The sequence below is a fragment of the Eucyclogobius newberryi genome, unplaced genomic scaffold, assembly GCF_026437365.1.
Source record: "Eucyclogobius newberryi isolate DKJ021-1_F unplaced genomic scaffold, fEucNew1.0.hap1 SCAF_14, whole genome shotgun sequence".
Classification (NCBI taxonomy): domain Eukaryota; kingdom Metazoa; phylum Chordata; class Actinopteri; order Gobiiformes; family Gobiidae; genus Eucyclogobius; species Eucyclogobius newberryi.
Window position 1 is genome coordinate 31,750,938 of NW_027315768.1, and position 27,863 is coordinate 31,778,800.

At 42.0% G+C, this 27,863-nt stretch overlaps 1 protein-coding gene across 3 annotated transcripts in view; it reads left to right on the forward strand.

The window, feature by feature from the left end:
• The first annotated feature begins 6,842 nt into the window (after positions 1-6,842).
• Positions 6,843-27,863, forward strand: part of sema5ba (sema domain, seven thrombospondin repeats (type 1 and type 1-like), transmembrane domain (TM) and short cytoplasmic domain, (semaphorin) 5Ba) — a 378,099-nt gene continuing 357,078 nt past the window's right edge. For 2 of the 3 annotated variants that reach the window (XM_072445266.1, XM_072445269.1), the window contains exon 1: positions 6,843-6,865. The gene's annotated coding sequence lies outside the window, so the exon portion shown is untranslated. The remainder of the gene's footprint in view (positions 6,866-27,863) is intronic. The other variant, XM_072445267.1, reaches the window with a different exon arrangement.

Genomic DNA, 27,863 nt, shown 5'->3' on the forward strand with positions numbered 1-27,863 from the left:
TTGGCAGACGGGGCCACATAGACTGCGATCAAAATCACATGTGAGAACTCCCGGGGCAGATAATATGGCCTCATGCCAATAGCCAATAGTTCAATATCCTTGTTACATAGCTGCTCCTTCACTGTGCAGTGTTCGGGTTTGGACCAGCTCGTGTTCACATATACCGCCAGACCTCCACCTCTTTTCTTCAAGCATTCTCTCGTTCTGTCCGCCCGCAGCAGATGAAAATTGTCCAAACCTACAATAGAGTCTGGCATTTCTGCTGTTAACCAGGTCTCTGTGAAAATCAAGACGCTGCTGTCCCTATAAATCCTCCGCATGAGGCTCGCTATTTCCGTCATTTTATTTTGAAGGGACCTCACGTTACCCATGACTACGGCGGGAACCGACTTCCTGTTTGTCCCTCTCTTCTCTCGGAGTTTACGTCCAGCCCGTCTGCCTCGTTGCGTTTTCCTTAGGATGTCCGCCGGGATGACGTGGCGATCTCCGGGTAAGACGACTGTTCTCCGCAGTTTCATGAGTTCCTCCTTTGTGTAAACGCGGTACGGCACCGGCCGGGGGGCGGGGCCGGAGCCGGGGGACTCAGAGCCAAAACAAGTTAATTTAAAGCGATTCCAGTGCGTGTCCCGATCGTTCGTGAAGTTCCTCTTTCATATAAACGTGTACATAAACGTGTACCGACGACACACCGTACTTTAGCGCGGAAGGAGGGCGCGGGGGGGGGGCTGGTGGGCTCGCTCGGAGCTAGCTCACGTCACAACAACACAACGAACGCAACGAAAAACGCTCAAATCCAGCCGAAAAAAGTCAAAAACAGTTGAATTAAAAAAACTATTCCAGCGCGTGTCCCTATCGTACAGTAAAATAGAAAAAATATACTAACTATATTTACAAAATATAGGAGATAAAGCACAATAAGTGTGAGAAAGAAGAGAGACCGTTTACACCGGGCTGCCAGCTGTACCAGCGCCTTATGTCATATTTGGTCGTCTTCAATTTATCTACGCTAGCCACGGAGAAATAGAGCCTCGGTTAAAGCCTTGGCTGGGTTTCGTGCTATTATCAATGCTCATGAGTGTATTATATCAGAAGATTAGGACGAGAACACTAATGTATGTAGAGCATTTCTTCAAATTGATGGCACAGCGGGAAGAAGGTCCTGTATTTGACTCCTGAGCGCTGTAAGGCCTTCCTGTGTGGAGTTTGCATGTTTCTCCCTGTGTCTGGTGGGTTTCCAGACTTCAGTTTTGAACCTAAATCCTCCTGTAGGCCTAAGTATTCCTGACCAACCTTAACCCGTGGTTGTGGAGATCACGCGGTGGTCAAAAGCGGTACACATGTTCCTTCTGGGATCCAAAACGTTAGCCTTGAGCTGACCTTTTGACCTTTAAGGCGGTGTGCCTGATTTTGATGAAACAAACAATGTGGAAAACAGAACATTTAGACGTTTTAAACCCTTTACAGAGGTCTAAATACATTACTCGCTTACCTAATGCCAACCCAGCATCCTGAATTTTCACCGCAACGAGCTGAACACGACCTGAGAGCAAAAAAACGTCTAGGGAACCAAAATAAAAGAGTATCATCTCGCCCATAGTTTGTCAAGGAAATACATTTTCAAATTAAGTCTGAAGTTTTCTCCATTTTTTTTTTTTCATTGACAAAATTATTTATTTATTTTTTTCAATCTATTGTCCAGAAAATAGACCTAAATGTAAAGAACGTTTTTTTCATCTGGCTTATCTAACTTTATTTTGTAGTAAATTAAAAAAATAAGTAAATGTTAAATTTAGTAAAGTCGGTCACAGGAATGAAAAAAAATTAAACATTTCACCATTGTTTGTCTCAATAATCGTGAAAAATCGTGAATAATCGTGACGTTTTTCTCACAATAATCGTAACACTAAGATTTGGTATTAGATCATCACAGGCCGGTCCTTGACCGTTGGTTCAGTTCGTGTCGGCCATTCCGTCGCGATGGCCTTCTTCCCCGTCGCCCACAGCGTGTTCCTGAGGTATCCATCAATTGCGTCCACGGCAGGAGTTCTGAGGCGCCGCGGTCTCTCGATGCTTTTTACAACATATATCTGTTCTGGACACGTACAGATTTCACTCATCACACGCGGGCACAGGCTCTGGATCCTTCAGCTCAGTTCATCTGCACGGTTTCCTGATGATCAAGCGCCAAGTCGGCCCGGTAATTTGTAAATTGGCCGTGATTACTCAAAAGGCAAAATCCCTTCAAACAACCATAGCGTGTAAAAACCTGCCGACAACGCCATTTGGCCGCGCAAACTTTTCCACAAATGCGTGTCACTCCTGAATTAGTTTAGCGGTTCATATTTCAGCCCGCCTGCAATTTATTCATTCATCTTAAGGTTTCTCAATGGCGTTCTTACCTTTCAGCCGCAAAAGATATATGCTTCTGTATACGCCGGTGATTTGTTTGGACGTTGGACTCAGGCTGCACTGTAATGAATTAGCCGTGCACTCGGGGGTAATTAGCAAATTGCCCTGTGATTGAGTGGCTCTTAATTAACTCTTATTTCAAACGGGTTCCTTTTAGACGGCTACCTTTTACGGACATTTCGTTCTCTTTGCTCCCAGAACAAACGATACGCAGCTCGGAGACAAACGCGAGATGCGGTTTATCTTTATGCGTTTTTCGTAGACGGAAACAAGGCAATGGATGGTTTGCTTTACGGGCGCGGTCCTTACAGGGGATTCATTAAGCCCCATAACTGGAGAGGTAGTGGTCCCTGATTGCCTGTAACGAAGACGACCACAAAGCTCGTAAAGGTTATAAACAGATCACAATAGAACAGTAATGAACTCGATCGTGGGGTTCACGAACGCCAGAGTTACTCTCCTTATTGGATTTTATTTTAAACAGACAGCCTGGTGTATTGTAATTAAAATATAGAATGTACCGAAGTCTTGTCTCAGAGTATTTTATTTTGACACACACATTTCCTTTCTATTTCACGGGGATTTGCACATTTTCCCCCGTGTTGTTTATGGGTAAGTGATGCTTTATTGACTTTTGCTTAATTCATTGGTTTGATCGCAAGAGGAAAGTGAATATAAGATTTCCACTGTATTTGATCAAAATGAGGGTAAAATAACAGTTTGAGAATCTCTTAGTGACAACAAAATCACAAAACCGCTTCGCTCTGCATGTTTTGAAGTCTGTGATTTGTCCCGATAGCGATTTATCTATTAGTAAATTTGTTTGATAATTGTTTCAGTGATTGACCAGTGACAATTAATTGATTTAACTCATTTCAGATAAAAGACAGTGGAGTACCGGAGATAAAACACGCCCCTGACCGATATCCTGGCTCAAGATCTCGGCCCTGGACCCTCGTTCGACGAAGCGTTTGTGCTGGATTGGACGTCCGCTTCACATTGATTCTGGAACATAAACGCAGGGCTGACAGTTTTTAACATACACAGAAAACTCAATCCCGTAGTTGTATATTAGATAGGCCAGATTTTATTTGAATGATGATTATGATAACAGAGCTGCCAATGCATGATAATATTCAGGATCAGATATGTTTCATTGCCATTGTCAGTGAACAAAATCCACAAAGTAGGAACTTGCAATAGTAAGAATAGTCTAGAAAGCTACAGGCCGATAGCATTAGCACATGTGATCAGTAGAGTCTTGGAGAAAATACTGCTTGATCACCTGGGACAGTGTATGGGCACATCACATGACCAGTTGGGCGTCAATCCAGGCCGGGAACCCATTTATCTACGTTAATGGGCTTTACAGACGCATCCGAGTGAACCGCCATCAGCGTTTTGGCGGCGGTGCATCTCGCAGCGTCATAAGGATCATGGTTTACTGGTACTGTAATCAGAGGACGCAGGTCACGTGGGGGAATGTCATCTCCACCTCCTTTTGGGGTCAGTGGTGGGGCGCGGACCCTCTTCAACCTGTACACGGATGACGCTGTAAAACCACGGTGTGACTGGCAGTGTGCAGTATTTGCTCGCAGTGTGGTATGACTTCATATGTAATGCAAGGAAAGAGCGTTGTACTAATATGTCTTTTACCTGTCCCACCAAACATGAAGTGTGTGTCAGAAAACAACAACAGGCCGTTTTTGTGATGAGAATGAGGATGATGAGGATGATGATGAGGGGGATGAGGATGAGAATGAGGATGATGATGAGAATGATGAGGATGATGATGAGGATGATGAGGAGGAGGATGAGGATGATGATGAGGATGATGAGGAGGAGGATGATGATGATGATGAGAATGATGAGGATGATGATGATGAGGAGGATGATGAGGAGGATGGTGATGATGATGATGTTAATGAGGATGGTGATGACAATGAGGATGATGAGGATGATGATGATGAGAATGATGAGGATGATGAGGATGATGAGGAAGATGGTGGTGATAATGATGATGATGAGGATGATGTTGATGAGGATGATGATGAGAATGATGATGATGAGAATGATGAGGATGATGATGATGAGGAGGAGGAGGATGAGGATGATGAGGAAGATGGTGAGAATGATGATGATGAGAATGATGAGGATGATGATGATGATGAGGAGGAGGAGGAGGATGGTGATGATGAGAATGATGATGATGAGGATGATGTTGATGAGGATGATGATGAGAATGATGATGATGAGAATGATGAGGATGATGATGATGAGGAGGAGGAGGATGGTGATGATGAGAATGATGATGATGATGATGAGGATGATGATGATGAGGATGATGATGAGGAGGAGGAGGATGGTGATGATGAGAATGATGATGATGATGAGGATGATGTTGATGAGAATGATGAGGATGATGATGATGAGGAGGATGGTGATGATAATGATGATGATGATGATGATATTAATGCTCGAGTCAACAGTGTTCAGGCTCAAGAGAACTCGGATGTGTACGTTCCTCGGTCGCCTAAATGACTCCATGAACTCTGTTGTGGCGACGCTGGTGAATCCCAGGCGTGGTGCCAGTCCTCATTATGGAAACACTGGCACAACTTTGTGTGTATCGTGTGTTTTTTATGGACGCTGAATGTGGAAATAAATACATAAATGTAAAATATGCAATATAAACATGCCAGACTTAAATACAAATTATGTATACAGTATAGAACAAAAAATGTTAATATGTAGACTACAAATAGACAATAAACACTGTTAGCCTTGAACATGTGCCATTCAGCTTTCATAATCATGTGCAATACTGTCATAATCATGTGCAATACTGTCATAATCATATGCAATACTGTCATACTCATGTGCAATACTACCATATTCATGTGCAATACTGTCATAATCATGTGCAATACTGTCATAATCATGTGCAACACTGTCATAATCATGTGCAACACTGTCATAATCATATGCAATACTGTCATATTCATGTGCAATACTGTCATCTTCATGTGCAATACTGTCATAACCATGTGCAATGCTGTCATAATCAAATCAAATCAAATCAATTTATTTTTGTAAATGATAATCATATGCAATACTGTCATACTCATATGCAATACTGTCATACTCATGTGCAATACTACCATATTCATGTGCAATACTGTCATATTCATGTGCAATACTACCATATTCATGTGCAATACTGTCATATTCATGTGCAATACTGTCATCTTCATGTGCAATACTGTCATAACCATGTGCAATGCTGTGACACAATGTCAATCATCCTGGTGCAATATTTTCTGCTCTTATAACAGCTGTAAATAAGAGAATATTTTTTATCTTTATTAAGAGTATAAGAATTTTTGTTATTTTTTTAATATCTTTTGTATCTTTTTAAAAAAATATTGTACTTCTGTGCCTCATCTGTTTCTGTGCCTAATCTGAGTTCCAACACTGGAATCTCCCCATTGTGGGACAAATAAAATATCTATCATCATATCTTATCTTAGACAAAATCATGCTGCTGTAAAAGCTAACATTTCATGAATGGATTGTGCTCTCTGAAAGACACAATTCCGTTCCAGTTTCCGTATCATATTCATATTTCAACACTATATTCTCTCTTCTGTTTTTCTGTCCCTTTGACGCGCACAGAAAACACCGCTCCCCCCGCGCGCCTTCTCTCTGTTTTGGAGAAGGAGACCACTTAGTACCCAGCGGACTCCCATTGCCAGGTTACGTCCCACTGCGCGCGGCACAGAGCGGGACCCCAGACAACACCGCGAGCTCGAGCCTTTCCCAGAAGCCTCTCCTCCGCGTCTGAGAACCGCACGCGGAGCACCACTTGGGTTTTCCCTCTCTCTCTCCCTTACTCTCTCTCCCTTACTCTCTCTCCCTTACTCTCTCTCCCTTACTCTCTCTCTCTCTCTCTCTCTCTCTCTCTCTCTCTCTCTCTCTCTCTCTCTCTCTCTCTCTCTCTCTCTCTCTCTCTCTCTCTCTCCTCTCTCTCTCCCTCTCTCTCCCTCTCCCATTTGTACGTAACGTCAGCGCGCACTCCCCCTTCTTCTCATCGCGTTGTCTGTTTTGAGTGTGTGTGTGTGTGTGTGTGTGTCAGAGTGTGTGTGTCAGAGTGTGTGTGCGCGACCCCCTTCTCCTGCCCGGTGGTATCGTCCGTTCAGAGCGAGCAGAGCCGGAGCGCAGTGACGGGCTGCAGGTCGCTTGGAGAGGGAACGCGCGCGGTGGCTCGGGGCATTGACTGTACACTGTCCTCACTACTGTCCACACTACTGTCCACACTACTGTCCACACTACTGTCCTCACTACTGTCCTCACTACTGTCCTCACTACTGTCCACACTACTGTCCACATCTATTCTGCTTTTTATGTCCACGCGGGTTTTGGAAGCAAGTTGGGATTTACAACACTTCAGTAAAAGGTAAGACTGATTCACTTTTTGTGCAGGAAAAGCAGATTTTTGCTGATGGAAAAGCTGTTGCGGATGTCCTGGGCACCACTTTGCACCGCGCGCTCTGCTTTCTAAAGACTGTTAAGAGTCCAAATGTGTTGGTTTCGACTTTGTTTGAATTTGTTACGATGTGACATTCTTGCTGCGTCTCACGTCAACGCGTTTGCACACATTTTGGGACCGATTGAAACCGCCTCCGTCAGCGGCGCACCGTCTTGTCCGACTGCGTTCTACAGCCACGCATGTCGGATCACCGTCCTTTATGAGATTTCCCCATCGCAGCACGTATTGGATCAGTTTTGTGCAGACTTTGCCCCGTGCGTTTGGACCCGTCGGGATGCGCCGCGCTGCTTTCCCTTTTTTTTAACACCGCGCCGGTTTGACTTTCCGCTCACGTTTCATCCCGGGATCAGAGGAGCGTTTGTGGGCTGCGGGGGGCTCCCTGTACCCGCCACACTAGCTCTGGCTGGCTCCAACTTACTTTGTCCCGCGCTGGTGACACTGGGGTAAAACGCATTGTAGAACCGTGGAAGACGCGCGTACGTGTTTGTCGCGGGCAGCAGTTCTTCTTTTGTCCAGTTCTGCAAAGCACTACTGTAAGCTGCATGCATTGTTTCCAAAAAATAAATACAACTGTGCCTCTGCCTTGATTCAAAACTGTGATTCTAGTTTTCTGTTGATCCTTATTTGTGCCATTGAAGTCCTGCCAATGCGTTTAAATTGTTCTCTTTCTGTCTCGTCACAAAAGCAATTGGCACTGTACACACGCAAATTGAGGATTGCTTTTGTGTGCATTTCAGTAAAGATGTGTATTTTTTATGTGTCCGCGTGGGCTTGTGTTGGAGCCAACCGCCTCAATCTGTTGTCAATGGTGTTAAAAAGATCTTTGTTTATCGTTCCCAATTAGCGCCGTCGCTTTTTACGCGCGGCGCTCGCCCTCAGTGCGCACGGGCCCGGCACGTGTTTGACATTGTTTTTACCGTTTCACACTCGCGCGCCATCACTTCTGGGACTGAGCAGTGTCCATTCCGTTCATCAGATTGTCCAGTGTCTCATATTCCTGCTTATTTCGCCCGGGTTTGACTGCGCGCCGCCGCTTTGTGCCGCTCCTGTGCCAAGCGCCGCTCCAAAACGGCACTCTCGCGTTTTGATAACGGAAATGCTGTTCGATCAGACATGACTTTGGTGTTTTTGGTGTGTGTTCCTGCCCGCGTGCGTGTGCGTGTGTGTGCGTGTGCGTGCGTGCGTGTCCGGGGCATTGTCGGACACGGGGTTTGGGCCGCGCGCGCGTCGACAGGGGGCAGTGTTGAGCGGTGCGCAGCGGGGACGCGCGCGAGCTGCGTCAGGTGAACTCCGCCGCCTCTTGCAAAACTTGACTGTGTGAGCTTTTGACATTGACAAGGACAAAAAAAACCACAGTGTCACTCGTGCTGTCGTTGCGTTTGGACGGTTGAGACGAGCGCGTGATGATGTGTTATGGTTTTATTCTACAAGGCGATGCAAATCTGTCAAATTGTGTTTCTTTTTTGCCGGCGTTTCTCAGCAAATTGAGCAAAATGTTTGAAAAATACACATGATTTTAGACTTATTATGATTATTTCATCTCCAAAAGAACTTGAGAGTGCGAGTTCTGGTCCGTCTGACCTATGAGGACACTGGTTTATTCTGAAAAGTTTTAACATGTCTGTGGTCTACATGTGATTTGGTGGGACATATGTTTATTCACAGTGATATAGTTATGTCTTTATTGATTGATTTGACTTTCTGACATGAGATATGTTTCGTAAAAGCATGTCATGTTGTGCAGAGGTTATAATTTGGATACAGACTGGTTTGTTGCTTTTCTTTCTCCTCATTCAGTTGTTTCTTTAGCTATAATTATCGAAAAGGCACTAAAGAATCGAGACAGGATCAATACGCCGCATGCATATCACAAATCGGATTTAGTGCAAATTAAAAATCACGGGCTATTGTTTTAACATGGGCCATTGCAGTCACACTACACTGGCTGAGGCGAGTCCACATTAGCTTCAACATACACGCAATTAAGCCCGGGCCACAAATTTTTAGCAACTTCAATTGGATTCTTCAGCAGCAGCTCTTTGCATTTGCTTATTTTACTCGAGTCGATTAAAAGTCAAGCGCTGTTGAGCAGGCTTTCATCTGCAGACTCTTTTATTGGACCTTGCGTGGAGAGCGCTGCAGCTTTCTTGTAATATCACTTCACTAAATTCATTAAGAAACTCGAAAGCAATTTCACTCCGACGCTGTGGCTTTTTGTGCCTGTTCTCTTTTAATTTTATCAGCGAAAGTGCATCGAGATTCACAGACTTCTCCACCAGCGAAGGGCACTTAAGCGTAAAAAGTACCAAATAGCTGCACATTGTATATTTTCTTGTAGAGGTTAAAGGTGCATTGTGTTCGGCAGTATGGCATTAAACTGGGATCTACGTGCGCTGTGTTCGTGTGGTCCTCGGAAACTCTGAGAAATATTTTTGCGAGTTGAAAAATTCCCGTGAAATCGAGAAAAAAGCTCAGGAACTCAGGTCAAACGCTGCTTCCCGACTTCTACTATTTGTCAATTTATCTTCAACATTTGAGCTCTTCGACTAAAACAGAACCAGGTTTATGGCGTTTACTGTCGGACCTGTTAGACCCGACACTACTGTAACGTTAGCTAGCTTACGTATCAGATAACCTTTAGCTTCTGGGGAAAGCTAACACCAACACATCTTACTGGTCAGCTCTATTAAACGTCGTAAAAATGCGGACTCAGTAATGTTGTTATTGGTGAGGTTCATGTCCAGAGTTTCTGAGACAAAAAGCACATGAGTGTAAACACCGAGCACCCGAGGATGACATATGCAGCGATAACCATAACCGAGACGTGCATTCGTACTATGAGCGGTTTCACCTTTAGCCTGGAGTTACAACTGAGGAACTGGCAAAGCAAAAACATCTCCATGGAATTAAGTAGGTGGTGGACCCTCCAACAGAAAAGCTACGTAGAGAGTGCACAGTTAAAGCAGAACGGAGCTCCCCCTGCAGCTCAGTTTTTAAATTGTTTTGTCTTTCTTTCTTTATCATAATAAGACAGTATTGTCACATAAGAAAAAAAACAAAAACATTTCACGTTGCCAAATATATATTAAAAAAAAAAAAAAAAGAGCCAGGGTTTCTCAGGAGAGTTATCGTTGGGTCGATGTTGGCAACAGCTGGTTTTCTGCCTAGAGACAGCAGGGGGCAGCGACGGACACTTTGAAACCACCCTGAAAATACATATTTAACAATAACAGGGACTTAAAAAGACATTCAATAAGGTGAAAATGAGACGAGGTCTCGCAATCGACTTGATAAAAGTTCTAGAATACAGTTTAAAACGCAGATCACTTTTCTGATGGACGCTCCACATGCTTGTTTCTTTTATTATACTGAAGTATCGTTTGAACAACTGTAATAGAATAAATGCAAGAAAGAAGAGTTAGGCAAAGCAGGCAAAGGGTTAACGGCGTCACGTGGTCAAGCAGGCGCGAAATCCCAACAGAAAAGTTACACAGTGCAGCTTTAATCGTCGCGAACAAGAGGTTTAGACACAGTGTTAAGACTTGGTGGCGCATTCCGTTGCATCGCCACTATTACAATATCATTTTCCAGCCGCCTCTGAATGAATTGCGTCTGTCTTGTCCGTCATCTTAACGTCTCTATTTCTCCCGTCTGGATCCCACACTGCCGTTTTTTTATCCTCCCATTTTTCACTAACGCGTGCGAAATCTCCCCCACTGTCCCCGCACTATACATATTCATTTCAGCTCCGTACCAGGTTTTGTGCGGCCACACACGCTTGTCTTATGGCTGATTAGCGCCTTTGTCATCGGCAGAGGCTAGCTTTTTAGCCTCCCGAGTAAAGGCGCTTTTCAAATTCAAAGTAGTTTTGTGTTATGATGAAGTTATGAGGGCTTTGGACATGCCCGGATGGGGGTAAGTAGACCGTGACGCTCCGCATAAAACGTTTAGAGTCTTTGTAATTCTTTTAAATGCATAATTCATTTCCACTGACAAATATGAAAGGCGTGCGATTGATGGGGCTTGTGGTCGTGTTATTCTTGGAGAGGCTTGTCAAGCGCCGCAGCTACAGGCCTGTCGCAATAACACATTTTGAAGTGCAATGTACGGTTACAGAAACAAGCGTGCGGCAATAGGTGCAGTCGACAGTGCGTCTTAGTGCGGGGCATGGACTAGCTTGGATAGCTGCGGCGAGAAATGCTACTTTATTTCTACCTTGAGGACATTTCCTTGCAAAGTATTTCATGTACAACTGATTCAAGTCGAGGCACAAACGAGCCTTTATGGAGTTGGCTGACGGGACGTTACATCAGAAAAGTTAACGTATTGTTCTGTAACATTTAGCCCGCCGCTTCCGTTAGCATCCTTGGATATTCATACTTATATTGGCCAGTGGATCAGTTTATTTCCCTTTACGTCTTTGTGTCTGCGTTTGGTACAATACTCATCATTAAATATTCCTAATCATGCGCAATACTGTCATAATCATGTGCAATACTGTCATATACTGCCACAATCATGTGCAATACTGTCATAATCATGTGCAATACTGTCATAATCATGTGCAATACTGTCATATACTGCCATAATCATGTGCAATACTATCATAATCATGTGCAATACTGTCATAATCATGTGCAATACTGTCATATACTGCCATAATCATGTGCAATACTGCCATAATCATGCGCAATACTGTCATAATCATGTGCAATACTGTCATATACTGCCACAATCATGTGCAATACTGTCATAATCATGTGCAATATTGTCATAATCATGTGCAATACTGTCATATACTGCCATAATCATGTGCAATACTATCATAATCATGTGCAATACTGTCATAATCATGTGCAATACTGTCATATACTGCCATAATCATGTGCAATACTGCCATAATCATGTGCAATACTGTCATAATCATGTGCAATACTGTGACATAATGTCAATCATCTTGGTGAAAAACCTTCTGTCCATATAACAGCTGTAAATTGTATTATTTGTATTAAGAGTATAAGAAGAGGTTTTTTAATAAGAGTTTTTCTTCAGTTATCTTTTTATAAGTTATCTGTTTAAAAAAAAAAAATCTTTATTCCTATACTTCTGTGCCTAATCTTTGTTGCAACACTGACACCCCATTGTGGGACAAATAAAAGGTTCTCTTACCTTATCTTAATACGACTCCTAAAGTCCGTGTTCGCTCTTGTAGTTGATGATGATAGAACAGCTCTTCCACATTATAATGAATTACTCACTTCCCCCACGGACGTATTCAAACCTTCTCTTACTGGCCCGGATGCTAACGAAACATGCTTATTTTTAACTTAATGCCACACTGTGTACTATCACAGACATGTTTACTCTTTGCTTCCTCAGATGTGCAGAAGGGCCATTCAAACACTTCATTGTCTCCGCACTTTTCATCATCTAATCTTAAAAGCCACTCTCCCTTTCCGTCCGAATATTTGATCTATGCCAAGTCTAGTATCTTCGCCGCATCCAATCCATAATTCATTTTCATTAACAAATATGATGGTTTTGCGAAACGGACGGCCTTACAACCACTTCATCAGAATTTTAATGGCGCACATCTGAGTGCTGTTGTCGAGGCGAAGTGGAGGATATGAAAATTCAACGTGGGGAGAACCTGACGGGCCGCGACTCTGATTCGACATGAAAAAGAAACATGTTGAATATGAGATCGACTGGAGGGAAAGAGAGGAGCGCCGACAGACGCCGAGGTGCTTTTCTAACAGCGTTGTTCAGACACGATTGACCAAAGGTTTTTCACAAATGTTGTAGCGGAGCCGGCGAAACGAGGACTGAATTTACTTTTAGACATCACTAACCTTTGACAATCGGGTTATTTTTGGCTATCCTCACTTGAATTTCGAAGCAAGTAGCGGATAAAAGTTTAAATAAAACACTTTTGGCACGGAGAGGAGGGAGAAACTTTGGAAACTCGTCTTCTTCTGGTGATTCTTTTGCCAGTGGGGTTTGGTTTGGGTTTGGTTTTCTCTCCGTAAGATAACTCGTGTTGGCATGCTCGTTTATGAAAGAAAGGGCAAAAATCAAAATAGTTAAAATCAGTCAAATGTTTAATCCCTGTCAGTACAATTCTAACACAGATAACAGAGCACTTACCTTTCTATCCCTAACGAATGTGTTATAGTTGGTAATACAATAGAGTAAAGTTAATAGTTGGTAATATAATATAGTAAAGTTAATATATTTGGTTTCCCCTTCCCTCGTTAAACTGTGAAATGAGGAAATAGGTGTTTAAAAGTACTCAACGTGTTCTTTTGGCTATTATTCACGTTAGGGAAGTCGCGGTATCAAACGTCACGATTGAACGATTACTCGTGATCATTGGAACGTGACAGCGAAAGCACTCATTTTCTTTCGTTCTAATACATCATCACGGTTCCATTAATACTTGACCAGCTTTGTGAAATCAAACTTTCTGAACGCAAAAGTAAAATCGTTGTGAAATAAACCGCCATGTAAACCTCACTATACATTTGGGTGTACGTTTTGGGCTCCAGATTGACTAGAAATGACATAATTTTGCTTCTTAAACTGTCACGATTGATCCGTTTTCAGTTCTTACGGTTATACTGCGACCTGAATAATCACCATTATTGATTAACCGGTTAATCTTGACCTCCCTGAATCACATGCATGCATTTTTTGACACATGCGCAGCTTTAGAACATAAATACAACTGTGCCTCTCATCCAACATGATTCAGCGACAGCTCAAACTCTCTCTTACAAGTTTGCAATCAATAAAACGTTTTACAATTTGAAGCAGACAGCAAGTAACGGCCCAATTTATGTAAGGACAAAGAAAATTAAGCAATCCACTTGTACAAATGAACTCCAGGCAAGTTTTCAATGAGGGAACGACATTTTGTAACATGCTAGAACTCATTAAAAACATGTAACGTCGTATATCTTTTGATAACTAACGGATTTAGCTTGAATATTTCACATAATAACGCAACAACAAAATATAAATACGATCTCCTTCCTCCACCTGAGAGCGCCACAACCTTTTACAATCTAAAAATGATCAATCCGATAACTTTCCACCGCACGACGCGTCCCTTGAACTTCACCGAACTTCATCTGCTTCCCAAATACTCCGGCTCCCCGTCTCCTTTACGGCCCCGCGCTTTCGTCTTCATCGAGTCCGCCGGCGTCCCGCGCTCGGTATGTGGAAGCGCCGTGGACTTTAAAGTGGTCTTCCGAGGCGCGGATTCACATGGTAATCAGGTCAGGACGCTGCGAGCCGAGCACAAAGGCCGCAAAGACCCAAAACATACTGTGTTTGTGGGAGATGTTTGGAGGACGGGAGCATTCACAGCCTCCCGGCCGCGTAGGTATTCAGAGCAGGTTTGCCAAAATGCGGTGGGGGGACCGGAGGGGGGGACGGGGGGGACGGCTGGAGATGCATGGCGAGCAGTGCACACAGCGGCTTGTGTTGGGGATTGAGTTGGCTGGCAAACGGCGCCGCTTGTCAACACGCTCGGTTAAATGGCGATCGCAGTTATTCAGGCGACAGTTTAAGCGCGAGGGCCAAAGTAGTACAAGAATACACCCAGATGGATTTGTTTGGGGGGGGGAAAGTATCTGCAAAGACACTGTTGGAAGTGAAGAGGAGTAGATGAGGAGGCCGAGGAGGCTGGTGGTTCTGCTGCAGTGGTGGAAAGGTTAGCACTAGATCGTACACGGAATCGGGAAGTTACTAAATCCAAGATGGCGGCGACAACATGGCGGCGACCAAGACCGGTCCCGCTGTTACAGCTCGGGGAATATTTTTCTCTCTTGGGTCTGGGTTATCCGTAACCCCTAACCCCTAACCCTAACCCTAACCCCTAACCCCTAACCCCTAACCCCTAACCCCTAACCCTAACCCCTAACCCCTAACCGTAACCCCTAACCATAACCCCTAACCATAACCCCTAACCATAACCCCTAACCCTAACCCCTAACCCCTAACCCCTATCCATAACCCCTAACCCTAACCCCTAACCCCTAACCCTAACCGTAACCCCTAACTCAGGGGTGGGCAATTATTTTCCTCCGAGGGCCATATTCGAATCCAGGCAAGTAGCGGAGGGCCGGCCCGCGATCATTGGTGTGAAAAAAATAAATTCTAAAAAATTAAATATCAAATAAAATATCACTTTTCTGTCAAATATAGGCTATTGAATCTATTATTTAAATCCTTTCACGCCATATTTATTAAGGATACAAGTGCAGACAGATGCCTGAGGGCAAAATAGAAAAAAGAAGAAAACAATTTTTGATTTTTCTTTTTTAATGTAACTTGTTTGGCGTGCCAGATTATAAAGACAAACGGGCTGCAGTTAGCCCACCCCTGCCCTAACTGTAACCCCTAACCCTTAACCCCTAACCCCTAACCCTAAGTTTTTGTAGTAGTTAGGAGACAAGGGGAAAAAGTGTAAATGTTTGCTCACCTGTTCATCTGATCCAGACATTATTTTCTTGAAGTTGAATAATGACAATGAATGAGGAAAGTTAGGTTTACTTCGTTTGGTTAAAACTAGTTTATGCCATGGCTCTGCATTAGCAAGAGTAGCTAACTCATCCCAAAACAAACTAGACTGTGCAATATATAAGTTTAAAAAGTTTTAATCTCAAAATAAATTTGGCTCTTTGCAGAAGTCGAAACCATGAACTCCTGTACCACGAGCCGCGTCTTTAACCGCCGAGCCAACAGTTCTGAAGATTCTCCGCTGTGAGACAGGAAATGAACTGCCCTCACTTCCCAGGTGTAGCCAAATGGTGAAGATGCCTCGTCTCTAACCGCAAGTGATTTGAGCCGCCACGAGGGCCGCCACAAGGGCCGCCATATTGGACTCTGTAACTTCCGATTCCGTATATGATCTAGTGCTAACCGTGGTGGAAATGGGGTTCGGCCGAAGGGGGAGGGACAATTTGACCTATATTTTCCCACCAGTTGTTTTTATCACGCGGGATTAAGATTTGAGACAATAACAAGCACGGCATTAATCCAGGAGGCTGAAAATGTGACACGTTTCTAAGCTTTTATCGTAGCTAGCTAGCGTCACTTCTATACCTTTCGGTGCGTGCGTTATCTTCTTGACCAGGTGGATTCAGCCGGGTTGGAGCCGTTTGTAAAGCAATCTTTGGAGAGCCAGGTTGTAGAGCGTTGTAAACTGATTGGCATTTGTTTGATTCCAGACTTGTGTTCAATCCATCGCTCGCTTCACCCCACGAGATGCGGTTATCGTCAGAAGAAACATCACGATTTGACGGTTTTTGACTACGCCACGATCAAAAACTCAACAAAATCGAACTAGCTGACCGTCGCTCTCGTTGTCTCACTTTATGAAAATCAAACTTTCAAATGATAAAATACAGTTGATTTGACACAGAGCACTTAAATGTCCTTTTTTGAGTACACATGACTTGAAATGACAGATTCTTGCTTCTAAAATCGTCATAATCACGATCATTTTTAAGTTGTTTCGATAGTTCTTTATTTTGTGACCTGGAAATCATAATTGGCGAGTTTCCAAATAACCTTAACTCATTTATAATTGATTTCCTGTTCTTTTGTCCCAACTCTCATTATAAACACCGGTAGACGACCTGAAGATTTATCATGGGAAATATAGAAAACACCTGACAGTAAGTTGTAAAATAGTTGTCTTTCTTTTGCGGCGTGACACATATCAAACGCCACCGCCTCGCGTTCCCGGCTCCTCTTTGATTTCCCGTCCTTTTGTCACAGGTCCTGCAGGTTGAATGGCGATAGCGGCGCGGCGTTGACAGCTCCGCGGGTCAAATGAATAATTGCGTAGCGTCTGTCTGGCGTCCGCGGCCCGGGGAGGTAGCGGCTCATTGTGTCTGGATGAGTGTGTGTGTGTGTGTGTGTGTGTGGAGCCCGAACCGGCACGTAACCCGGTCCCTGCGACGCTATACCTGTACGCGCCGGCTCAGGGTACGGCGGCGAAAATGGGCGAGATGTTTCCGTGGAGTTTTGCGATCGCGATGAGATTGGATCCAGTTCGCGGTCCGCAGTTTGAACACATACACAATTTGAGCTGCAAAACTAACACAAGGATCACATGCAAATCAGAGAAAGATTGTACATTTTTAAGATCAACTATAGTTTTTTTTTATTTATTTTTTATAATAAATGCTTCAATTTTAAACAAACAGAAAACACAATAAAGGGAAATACATGTAAAAGACACATATTTGACATTGTTTCCATGTCAAAAACATACCTGGAGTCGTATTTAGCTTCATTTGCGCTCATTTGATAAATCCTGTTTGGAGTCCTCTCTTCTCCGAGCCTCAAAAAAACACTTGGTTCAAAATGACCCATATTTGTGACGTAATAACTGGAGTTCTGATAAATATCCATCTATTTTCTAAGTCCATAAAATGATCGACAGACTCGTTTGGAGCATTTCTGTCGTCAAATCACGGTCACTACAACTGCGTGCTTACATTTGCGCGTCGGGGCATGCTAGCTTTTGTTTATTTCCCCCCTGGTAATGCCCTCTGCTGCCAGTACACGGAGTTCTAACACCAAATCCTGATGAGGGAACGCCTGCCTGAGAGAGAGTGATGTGTGGTTTTAGTACAGGTTCTAAAACATGAGATGCCAGAGCAAAAGTACTCATATATAACAGTACGACTAATGTATATTGTGTGTCGCTTATGCTTAGCGCGTCCCACCTTCTTTATTTATTCCATTTTGTCCACGATCTTATAAATGGGAACTCTCGAGCTGCTTGATATGCTGTGCACAAATGTAAAGCTGTAACACATTTATTTCCAGTCAAATCAATAATTCTGGGAAGCATCAGGGCCAGTTTGGACTCCAAAACGTCAAGTTAAAAATTACACCAAAATGAAAAATGAATAGGACTTTTACATGGATTCCGCCTGGACATCATTTTTTATATATATTTTTACAGTCCCTAAAACTCATTTTGAGTGAATTTACCTTCAGCTTTTTAAAGAGAATTGTCAAAAACCCAGCAGATGCTCATTTAAGTGTCAATCAGATCGTCCTCCAACACCAGCTTTACTCATTTATATATTTAACAAAGTAAATCTAGGCGGGATTTAAACTCTGAATTCCTCGTTTCTACTTATAATGAGAGTAAAACAGACTTCAGAGTCCAAAACTCCAGAGTCTCAGCCTCACAAAGGCTCCAGAGGGTCAGGAACAGCTTCGGTTTCAGGCGTTTTTGGAGAAATAGGTCCCAAAGCATGAGCGGTCGAGCTAAACGTCCCCGTGGATTTGTCTTCACATTCAAAGCATCTTTAATGAATTTGAGATGGAATTTGGGAGGAGACAAAATAAGGCTCAAAGCGCGTCTGTCCGGCGTCCACAGGCTCACAGGCTAAACCGGTGTAACTCATCCCTGGCGGCGCAGGAACCCGACACGCACACGTCATCTCCACCGCCGTCTGATTAAAGTTACATGTGCTGAAACCGCTACGATTTGTCTGAGAAACTTTATCAGGTCATGTTCACGTCCACCAGATAATTAACGGCGCGAAGAGACAAGTCCTACTTTAAAAAAAAAAAACAATTACCATCGACACTATCACATTTTGACAGTGTGGTGTTCATTGTGATGTTGTTTGGAGACTCACTGTTTTGTAGAAATGATTCAAACAGACAAAACGGGAACATTTCTGACAAAAAAAAGTTTATTTTTATATATTTTTTCTAATATTTAAACAGACAAAACAGCAAAATTTCTGACAAAGAAAGATTTGTTTAATAAAAAAAATAATTAAAATGAGTTAAACAGACAAAATTGCAACATTTTTGACAAAGAAACATTTCTTTTTTATATATTTTCTACGTTATTTAAACAGATAAAAACAAGACCAGAGAATAATTGTTTAAAAAAAGACAGATTAGGACTTTTTTTTTTTACTTTTAATTGGTACAAAACACCTTGAAAAACTCACATTTTGCCTGTAAACTTCAGTTTCTTCTTCTTCTTTCGTTGTTTTCTCATCTCCCTGAGCCCGAACTTGTTCTCATCGTGAACAAGTCGCCCTGTGCGCCCGTTCTCTCAACCAAAACCTCCAAACTTTCCCAAAAGCACCAGAGAACTCACTCGCCCGTCAGTCCTACAGAGTTTGGCCCTTCATTTTCCATCAACCTTTTCCTGTCGGGCCATATCTTGTGCAGTTTTCACGTCCGCTGCAGGTATTCTGTGACCCTGCATTTTTAAACGTCAGTGTATGTTACTGTCCGCCGCGATATGGTCCGGAAAATATCCTCAGATTGGATGTCAGCTCAACCCTTCAACTCGACTCTTGTTCAGCGTTCGTTTCGGCAGAGTACAACCCAAACCTTTATGTATGTATGTATTCATTTATTTCACTTCCACAGCTCACCGTCGACTCCTCGCGCTCGTTTCTCTCCCTTTTACACTCTTTGCCAGTCCGTCGTACCCGGGGCCCTTTCTCCCCTCACACCTGCTCAACCCCAGCACCCTCTGTCCATTTATTCAAACCAGTTTCCTTTTTTTCACGCTCTGCACCTTTTCTGCAAATGACTCGTTCCCACCGCCACAATAGTCCCGCTCTTAAGCCGCGCAGAGGTGTGCTGGAGGATGTCGTCATGTTTTACTGCGCGCCTGCGTGCATGTCTGAGCGGTTTTCAGTATTTTCCCCCCTGCGTTTCTTACCCCGGCTTTGTGCAGTGTGTGTGCGAAAGAGGACGTGAAGGCATCTGTCCCTCCTGAGCAGAATAATAGCCAGAGAGTGAGTGAGGGAAGGAGGGAGGGAGGGAAGGAGGGAGGGAAGGAGGGAGGGAGAGAAAAGGAGGGTGGATGGGGCAAAGATAAGAGAGAGAGAGAGAGAGAGAGGAGGAGAGGAGGGAAAAAGAGGGAGTAGAAGGTTGTGAGAGAGGGATTGAATAGAGGAGAGTCTTGCTGCAACGGCCAATGGACTCGGACTATAAAAAGTAATCACAGTCGCATTTGGATCATTGTTATCTGGACTATACAGACTCCACAACACACGAAAAGACCTTTTATAACAAAGGCAGTGGCATTATCGAATCAAAATGTCAAAAAAAGAGTGAAAAGTTTCAGATTTCCTTAAAAAATAAACTTTATTTATACATTTCTTGTGTCTAGAAGCGTTTCGTCCCTCATTTTTCGACCTTTATTTGGTTGATAGTGTATTTGAAAAGTCTGGAAATAACAGTTTGAGTTGTCAATTGTTGCAACAATTGTTAGTTGCAGCCAGGGGCAACGAGAGAGGGGAAAGAGCGGCGAAAAAGAAGAAGAGGAGCGACGAGAGGTTTGAGATTGGGTAATGAAAAAGAGAGCGAGGAGAATGACATGGGGAGTGGGAAAGAAAGAGGAGGAAAGGAGGAAAAGGAGAGTGGATGGACAGCGAGAGAAGAGAAGAAGGAAGGAGAAGGGCAGAACGATGGAGGGAAAGAGTACCGTGGCTAAATGGAGGTCGGGATGGTAGAGGAAGGAGGAAAAACTGGGTCCCACACTCACTCCTTCATTGTCGAGGGGGTGGGACACGTTTCTATTGACGCTGGATGCACAGGCAAACCCCCGGCCGCTTTAGGAAGGGCTGGGACGGGGCTGCGCATGGGGGTCCATTGTGGTTTTGGTGGGAACGTCGTCTGACATCCTGCCGCACAAATACAGGTCCGAACCAGTGATTTTACATACAGGAAGTAGACAGTACAGCACGTGGTCGAGCGTATGCTACACCCGTAAACAGCACTTTACCTACTTTATCTTTATTTTAAATTTTTTGGAATTTTATTTTTTATTATTATTATTTTTAAATGTATCTTATTTTATTTATTTTATTTATTTTATTTATTTTATTCATTTTATTCATTTTATTCATTTTATTCATTTTATTCATTTATTTAATTTTACTTTTTATTTATTTAGTTTGATGTATTTTTTAATTTGTATTTTTTTTTCAATTTTATAAACAAAAAAATAGAACAATACAAGAAAGTGAAAAAGTTGTTTAAATTTATAGCAGAAGAAGCGTCTTATTGTTCTAAAAATTAATCATGAGCAGTTTTTTCTGAGCTCATTATTATTATTATTATTATTATTATTATTATTATTATTATTATTATATTATTATTATTATTATTATTATATTATTGCTTGAGTTGAAGAACTTTTGTCGACCTTTGTAGAACTTTACATGAAAATGTGAGCGAGCCAAGACTCAATTAATGTTTAAGAAATGTACTTGTTCTGCACGGCGACTAAATCTTTTTGTTTCTTTTCTGTTCTTTATCCTAATTTATTTCTTTGAGAAGTGACGGATGGAGAGGCTGTGATGCAGTGCAGGCTGTGTGAAGCACTTCCAAACTCAGAAGAGAGATATTATGACAGCACGACTTTTAAGCACTTTTATTAAGTTGTTTTAGACGACACTTTTGATTTAAAATGTCAAAGTTATGACATAATAATTCAAGGTTGTCATGGATTATAAGAGAAGAGAAAAGCACCCGTGTCCAATAATCCTGAAGCGGGAAGGCTATTATTTCACCATCATAAAAAACAATCGCTCCTGGAAACATTTCTGACAAAGAAACGTTTATTTTTATGCATTTTTCATATTTTTTAAACAGATGAAATTACCATATTTCTGACAGAGAAACATTTATTTTTTAATATTATTTAAACAGACAAAACGACCACATTTCTGACAAAGAAACACATTTTTTTAATTTATTTTTTTATATATTTTTTAAACAGACAAAACAGCAACATTTCTGACAAAGAAACATTTATTTTTATTTATTTTTTATATTATTTAAACAGACAAAACGACCACATTTTTGACAAAGAAACATTTATTTTTTATATTACTTGAACAGACAAAACGACCACATTTCTGACAAAGAAACATTTATTTTTGTATATTTTTTATATGATTTAAACAGACAAAAATGAAACCAGAGAATAAAAGACAAAATCAAACCAAAAAGTAACAGCCCAAACCAAAATAAAATAAAAATAAAGAACATTCCGCACCAGTTGCATCTTCCGGAATGCAACATAACGGCGACTCGTACAATAGTGTTTTACCCGCTCACATGTGCACTTAATCTTACTAAATCTTGTGCCAAGTCCGTAATAACTTGGCAAGCGTTACACGTTTTATTCAAAGCATGTTGGTCCCTGCGTCTGATTGGCTCGTATGTAAAATAGCTGGAGTCTGGTACTGTGTCTTCTCTCTGTAGGAAGCTAAATCTAATATTGACACTGACTGCTCAGAGCATTCACATGCTGCTGTGTGCACAAGGCAAATATTTAAAAGGCCTTTACGCGATCCTAAAGAGGAAAAAAGTTATTGCTGCCATATATCAGATGGAGACGGGGAGGATAGTCGTGTGATTGCATGTGTCTTACTAAAAGTCGTTGAAGCGCACAGTATGAGAAAAGACATTTGAACAGGCATAATGTGACCACCTGCTTCGTTTGCCGTAAACCTTTCACTATTTGTTTTAAAATCTTTCAATCAGAACCAGATTTACATTTTTCTGAAATGTGAGCTACTATCTTCACTACCACGTCGCTCTTCATTGGAATAAACCTAGACTAAACCAGGTCTAACCTAGGACTAAAGCATATGTGATCTATACTGACCACTTCAGACCAGGAACACCCCCCTAGGGCCACACTAAACCAGGTCTAACCTAGGACTAAAGCATATGTGATCTACACGAACCACTTCAGACCAGGAACACCCCCCTAGGGCTGCACTAAACCAGGTCTAACCTTGGACTAAAGCATATGTGATCTACACGAACCACTTCAGACCAGGAACACCCCCCTAGGGCTGCACTAAACCAGGTCTAACCTTGGACTAAACCATGTCCAGAACACCAAATCAAACTACTCACTCAAATCCGCACACACAATCCTACTTCAAACACATCCATTTCGAGGACAAGCATCTTGTTAAAGGTACTTTTCACTGTTTGAAAAGGAGAATTCTCCGAGAAGCAGCTAATGTTTGTCAGCTTTACCCTCCGAGAATCGTGAAAAGTGCTTTTAAACTCATTGTTGTGAATATTTCAGATGCTTTGGAACGCAGCAGCTATGTGAGCGACACATGTGGAGCTGTGAAGACTTTCAAATGATCACATTTCAAAACGATACAAATCAAAGCACAGTCCCTTTAATGCATCAGACTTTTATGGCAGCTCTTTCCCAGACGATCGCCGCATTTCCATTCACGCCTCAGTCGCACTGTTGGTGGCGAGCTCCTTCTGTTGCATCCCCGGGGAGGCCGACGGAAGCGAGGCTGCCAGTCGCCACGACGATCACCGGCCGACTCATGCGCTCGTCATTTTGATTTTGAGATCGTCGGATGTTGGATCTCTGATGATTGTTGTTGTTGATTGAGAGCCAATTCTCACTGACGACGACGACCTGGTCAAGAGGCAGAGAGCAGAGCAAAAGTATTCACGTATTCGACCATTTACAATTCAAAAGTATACGCTAACGTATATACGTTGATTGCTTGCTCTCCGTTTGTGGTTAATGTACCGTATTTTCGTACCTTTTTTCATAGTTTTGGCCGGGGTGCGACTTATACTTATATTTATACTTATATACTTATACTCCGGAGCGACTTATATGTGATATTATTTGTTATTTTCACACTTGCAACTGCATTTCATACTCTAGTGCAACTTATATGTTTTTTTCTTCTCTATTATGCATTTTTTGGCTGGTGCGACTTATACTCCAGTGCGACTTATAGTCCAGAAAATACGGGTAGTTATACTATAACAAATTGAAGAAAACTGAACCTTTTGTCAATTGTTTGGTTGATCATTTCTTGTCGACCTATATTTTTATCATTATTAGTTGATGTCGGTGTAATCCCTCATTCGTCCAGCAGAGGTCCATTGTCGTAGTCATCTGGACACCGTTTTGACTTTCATCCTAAAGTCATTCTCAATCTGAAAACCCTGATAATAGCCCTGTTTATCTGTTTGTGAGTACTGTTTTTAAGTTTGCCCTGACCGCAGTCTTCTTTGTAGTCTTCTTTGTTACCCTAGCAACCCTGCGATGATTAGATCGGTAAAGAGTTTAGTCGACGAAAGCGTGTGTCTTGACCAAGGACGCAGCACGACTTATGCACTGGTTGGCGCCGGGATCGAACCGATGTCTGATTCATCCAAACGTTATGTCCAGTTTCAAGGTCACAGCGAGAGATATCAAGGTTATTTGGTTTAATCGGTTATCGTGATTAGTCAGGTCATACTATTAGCGAAGTGAGAATCGTTAGCAAGTCATTTCAGATCGACCCGTGCTCCAAAAAGAGTAAGAAACATGGGACAGTTTGATTTCACGGGGACAGACGTGGGAAAGAAAGAAAACGAGGGATTCAAACGTCAGAGTGCCAGCAATCGCGAGTCGTCGTCCACAAAAATCGCGATGTTTCTCGTCAGAATAATGGTAACTCTAAAATGTGTTATCGTGACGTCCTTAGTTACCGGTGCAAACGTATGACGGCCGCACATTTGCTCGTCATTTCTTTGCTTTAACCTGTATTTAAAGTCTCTAAAGTTGTGAGTGAACACGAATGAGCTCTTAACAAAGTTGGCAGAGGGAAGCTATTCAATTAGCGCACTGTTTCCGCATGAGTAGCTCTCCGCGTGGGACGAGTGTTGTGTAAAAGTCTACCTCGGCCTCTCGGTTTGAACCCCTCGCCGCACTCGTCCAGGGGTCTCCGAGTTTAAGGTATTTCGCATTGAAAAGGCCCTTTGTGCCTGAGAGAGCCTCCCAATGGAAAGAGGCAAGTCTTGAAACGCTAAGCCTTTTCTCAATAGCGCTAGCAGAGTTAGCTCAGTTAGCGCAGAGGTTTGACGACGCGTACTGTATATGTTGAGTCGATGGCGTTGGACGGTTGTTTTCGTGTTTATTTGGGGTTTCTTTGGCGAAGAATATCAGATGATTTGCGGCTTTGATGTTAATTAAATCGACGCTGTGTGTTGTTGTGTTTGTGTTTAGAGCCGCGACTAGCAACACATTAAGATAAGATAATCCTTTATTGGCCACACATGGGGAAATTTCATTGTTGCAACACAGGTAGATACAGAAAAGGACAGATCACTTATAGGAAGTTTAAAAAACACTCTTAATAGAAGAACTCTTATAAACAAAAACTCCTATAGACAAAACCTCTCATTTCTTAATAAGGAATGGAGGGGGAAAATGAAGATAAAATAAAAAAACAGCGTAAGACAAAATAATACTAATAATAATGGTAAAATAAACACTCTATTTTCATCAGTTGTATGCACATGAATGTGACATTATTGCATGTGAGTACAACAGTAATTGCACATGAATGTGACATTATTGCACATGGTTGAGAGGTTTAAGTACATTATCACGCTTCTAGTTAAAAAATATGAAAGAATACAGTGCGTTATCATATCAGAAATTGGTCATTCATTTTTAAATTTTTCATATAAATAATGCCACTGGATCTGGTTGTAGATATTATATTATATTTTTGTGTTTATGTGATGTCTGCTTGTGTTTTCTTAATATTCATATATTTTGTTCTGTTGACAATAAAACATGTAATTTAGTGTTTAATTTAGTGTGTTTAGTGTTTTAGTGTTTGTAAAGTCCGGCTAATGATTATGATGATGAAAATATGACGACTGTTTATTGTTCATTCGTCGCGGTGGGTCAGGTAAGTTTTGCGATGTAACTGTTGCTTTTGAGTGTAATATAAGATATGAATATACAGATGTATAAGATAAGATATGGAGTGTTTATTTCTACTGTTTTGTAAAGGTTTAGTTCTGGTTTAAGTTTTGTCTCATATCTCGTATAATCTTGATCCCAGTTTAGACCTAGTTTAATTGTTGTTGAAGTTTATGTTTTTTTAGACTGGTAATTCCTAGGTATACAGATTTTTTGGGCAGCCGATTCCACAACTATTACCTAGCAACCAACCCGTAAACAAGGTCCAGAATACGTACAAATTACAATAGTTATGATTTGACAAACACAATTACCCGATAACACATTTATTTAATTAAATCATTGTTTAAACTGTCAGAAAATGGACGTGAATTGTCCCTGCATGGATCGTCGCCTACTGATGACATCACAGACGGATTCCATTCTAGAACGCAGCACTACTTCCTGTCACCCGTCTGAAAACTATAATAAATACTTACTACAAGTTCTATCCTACCAAACAAAGTCATAATTACAAAAACCATTACATTTCTTTAGGTTTAGCATTTAGCATTAGCTTGTTAGCATACGTCAGATAGAATGCTCCGCAGTCGAAACCCGCAACGTTTAAGTAGATACTCAGAAGTGACATTTTACGACACGTTTTGCTTACACTTTGTTGCCGCGGCGTCGTTAGCGATGGAGAGCGCCGTCTGGTATGAACTCACGTCTATTGTGTCGTTACAGAAGCTTTTCCAAACGTAATAGACCAGACCGTTTCTCTCTCCTCCAAACACGGTCCAAACTGCTGAGGTCGGCGCTCCGTAAATTGTATTTGGTTTCTTAATTCCTGGCGGCTTATGGCGTTTCAGCACAGATTATTAACTCCGGCAGATCAGTGGCCCTAATGTACTTTCTCCATTTCTGCGATATTGTTTGGGGCTCGGAGTATTTTGCACTGTGGGTTTACTGCCTGTGACGTGTGTTATTATAGCGCTTTCTCAACTGATGCTGCGCTTTTATCTGGCGGCGCGTCTAGGATTTGTGGTTGTTGGTGTGGAGTCCTGGTTTAGTCCTGGTATTGTCCGGTTTAAGTTCATGGACAGTCCTTAGACCTGGGTTTGTTCACTTTTAGACCTGAGTTTGTTCACTTTTAGACCTGAGTTTGTTCACTTTTAGACCTGAGTTTGTTCACTTTTAGACCTGAGTTTGTTCACTTTTAGACCTGGTTTGTTCACTTTTAGACCTGGTTTGTTCACTTTTAGACCTGAGTTTGTTCACTTTTAGACCTGAGTTTGTTCACTTTTAGACCTGGTTTGTTCACTTTTAGACCTGGTTTGTTCACTTTTAGACCTGAGTTTGTTCACTTTTAGACCTGGTTTGTTCACTTTCAGACCTGGTTTGTTCAAGTTAAGTCTAGGTTTGGTTACTCCTTTTCTAGTTTTGACCATACATAGTTTTGTTTCTGGTATGATCGAGTTTAGTCCACGGATTAGACCTGGTTTAAATCTAGATTATGACCTCTTTATACTTGGTTTAGTTGAATTACAGACCTGGTTTGTCCAGGTTTAGTCTTTGCTCAGTCGATGCTCCTTTCAAATGATTAAGTCCTAATCTAGACCTGGTTTATTCCAGGTTCAAGTCCACATTCGGCTCTGGTTTAGACTTGGTTTAGTCTAGTTTTTGTCCTGTCTTCAAGTTCTTTTTCAGGCTGGTTTGTTCCAGTCTAATCGTGGTTCATCAGCCTTTTACTGAAATGGTTAAAGTTATTGTCTAGACCCGGTTTATTCCAGGTTTATTCCACATTCAGTCCTGGTAAAGACCTTATCTAGACTTTGTCCAGTTTTACACCTGGCTTTGTTCAATCTTATTTCTGGTTTGTTCAAACTGAGTCTTAGGTTAGGTCCTGGTCTGGACACGATGTACTCCAGGTTTAAGATAAGATATTCCTTTATTGTCCACACATGGGGAAATTTCGGTGTTACAACGCAGTAGATACGGGGGAAAGGACAGATAACTTATAGGAAGTTTGAACAAAACACTCTTAAGTCTACATTTAGTTCTGGTTTAGGTCCAGGTTTCATCTTGCTTGAATTTGCTTTGTTTTTATTCAGACCTGGTTAAATTGAAGTTATTTTTCAGGTAGTGCCT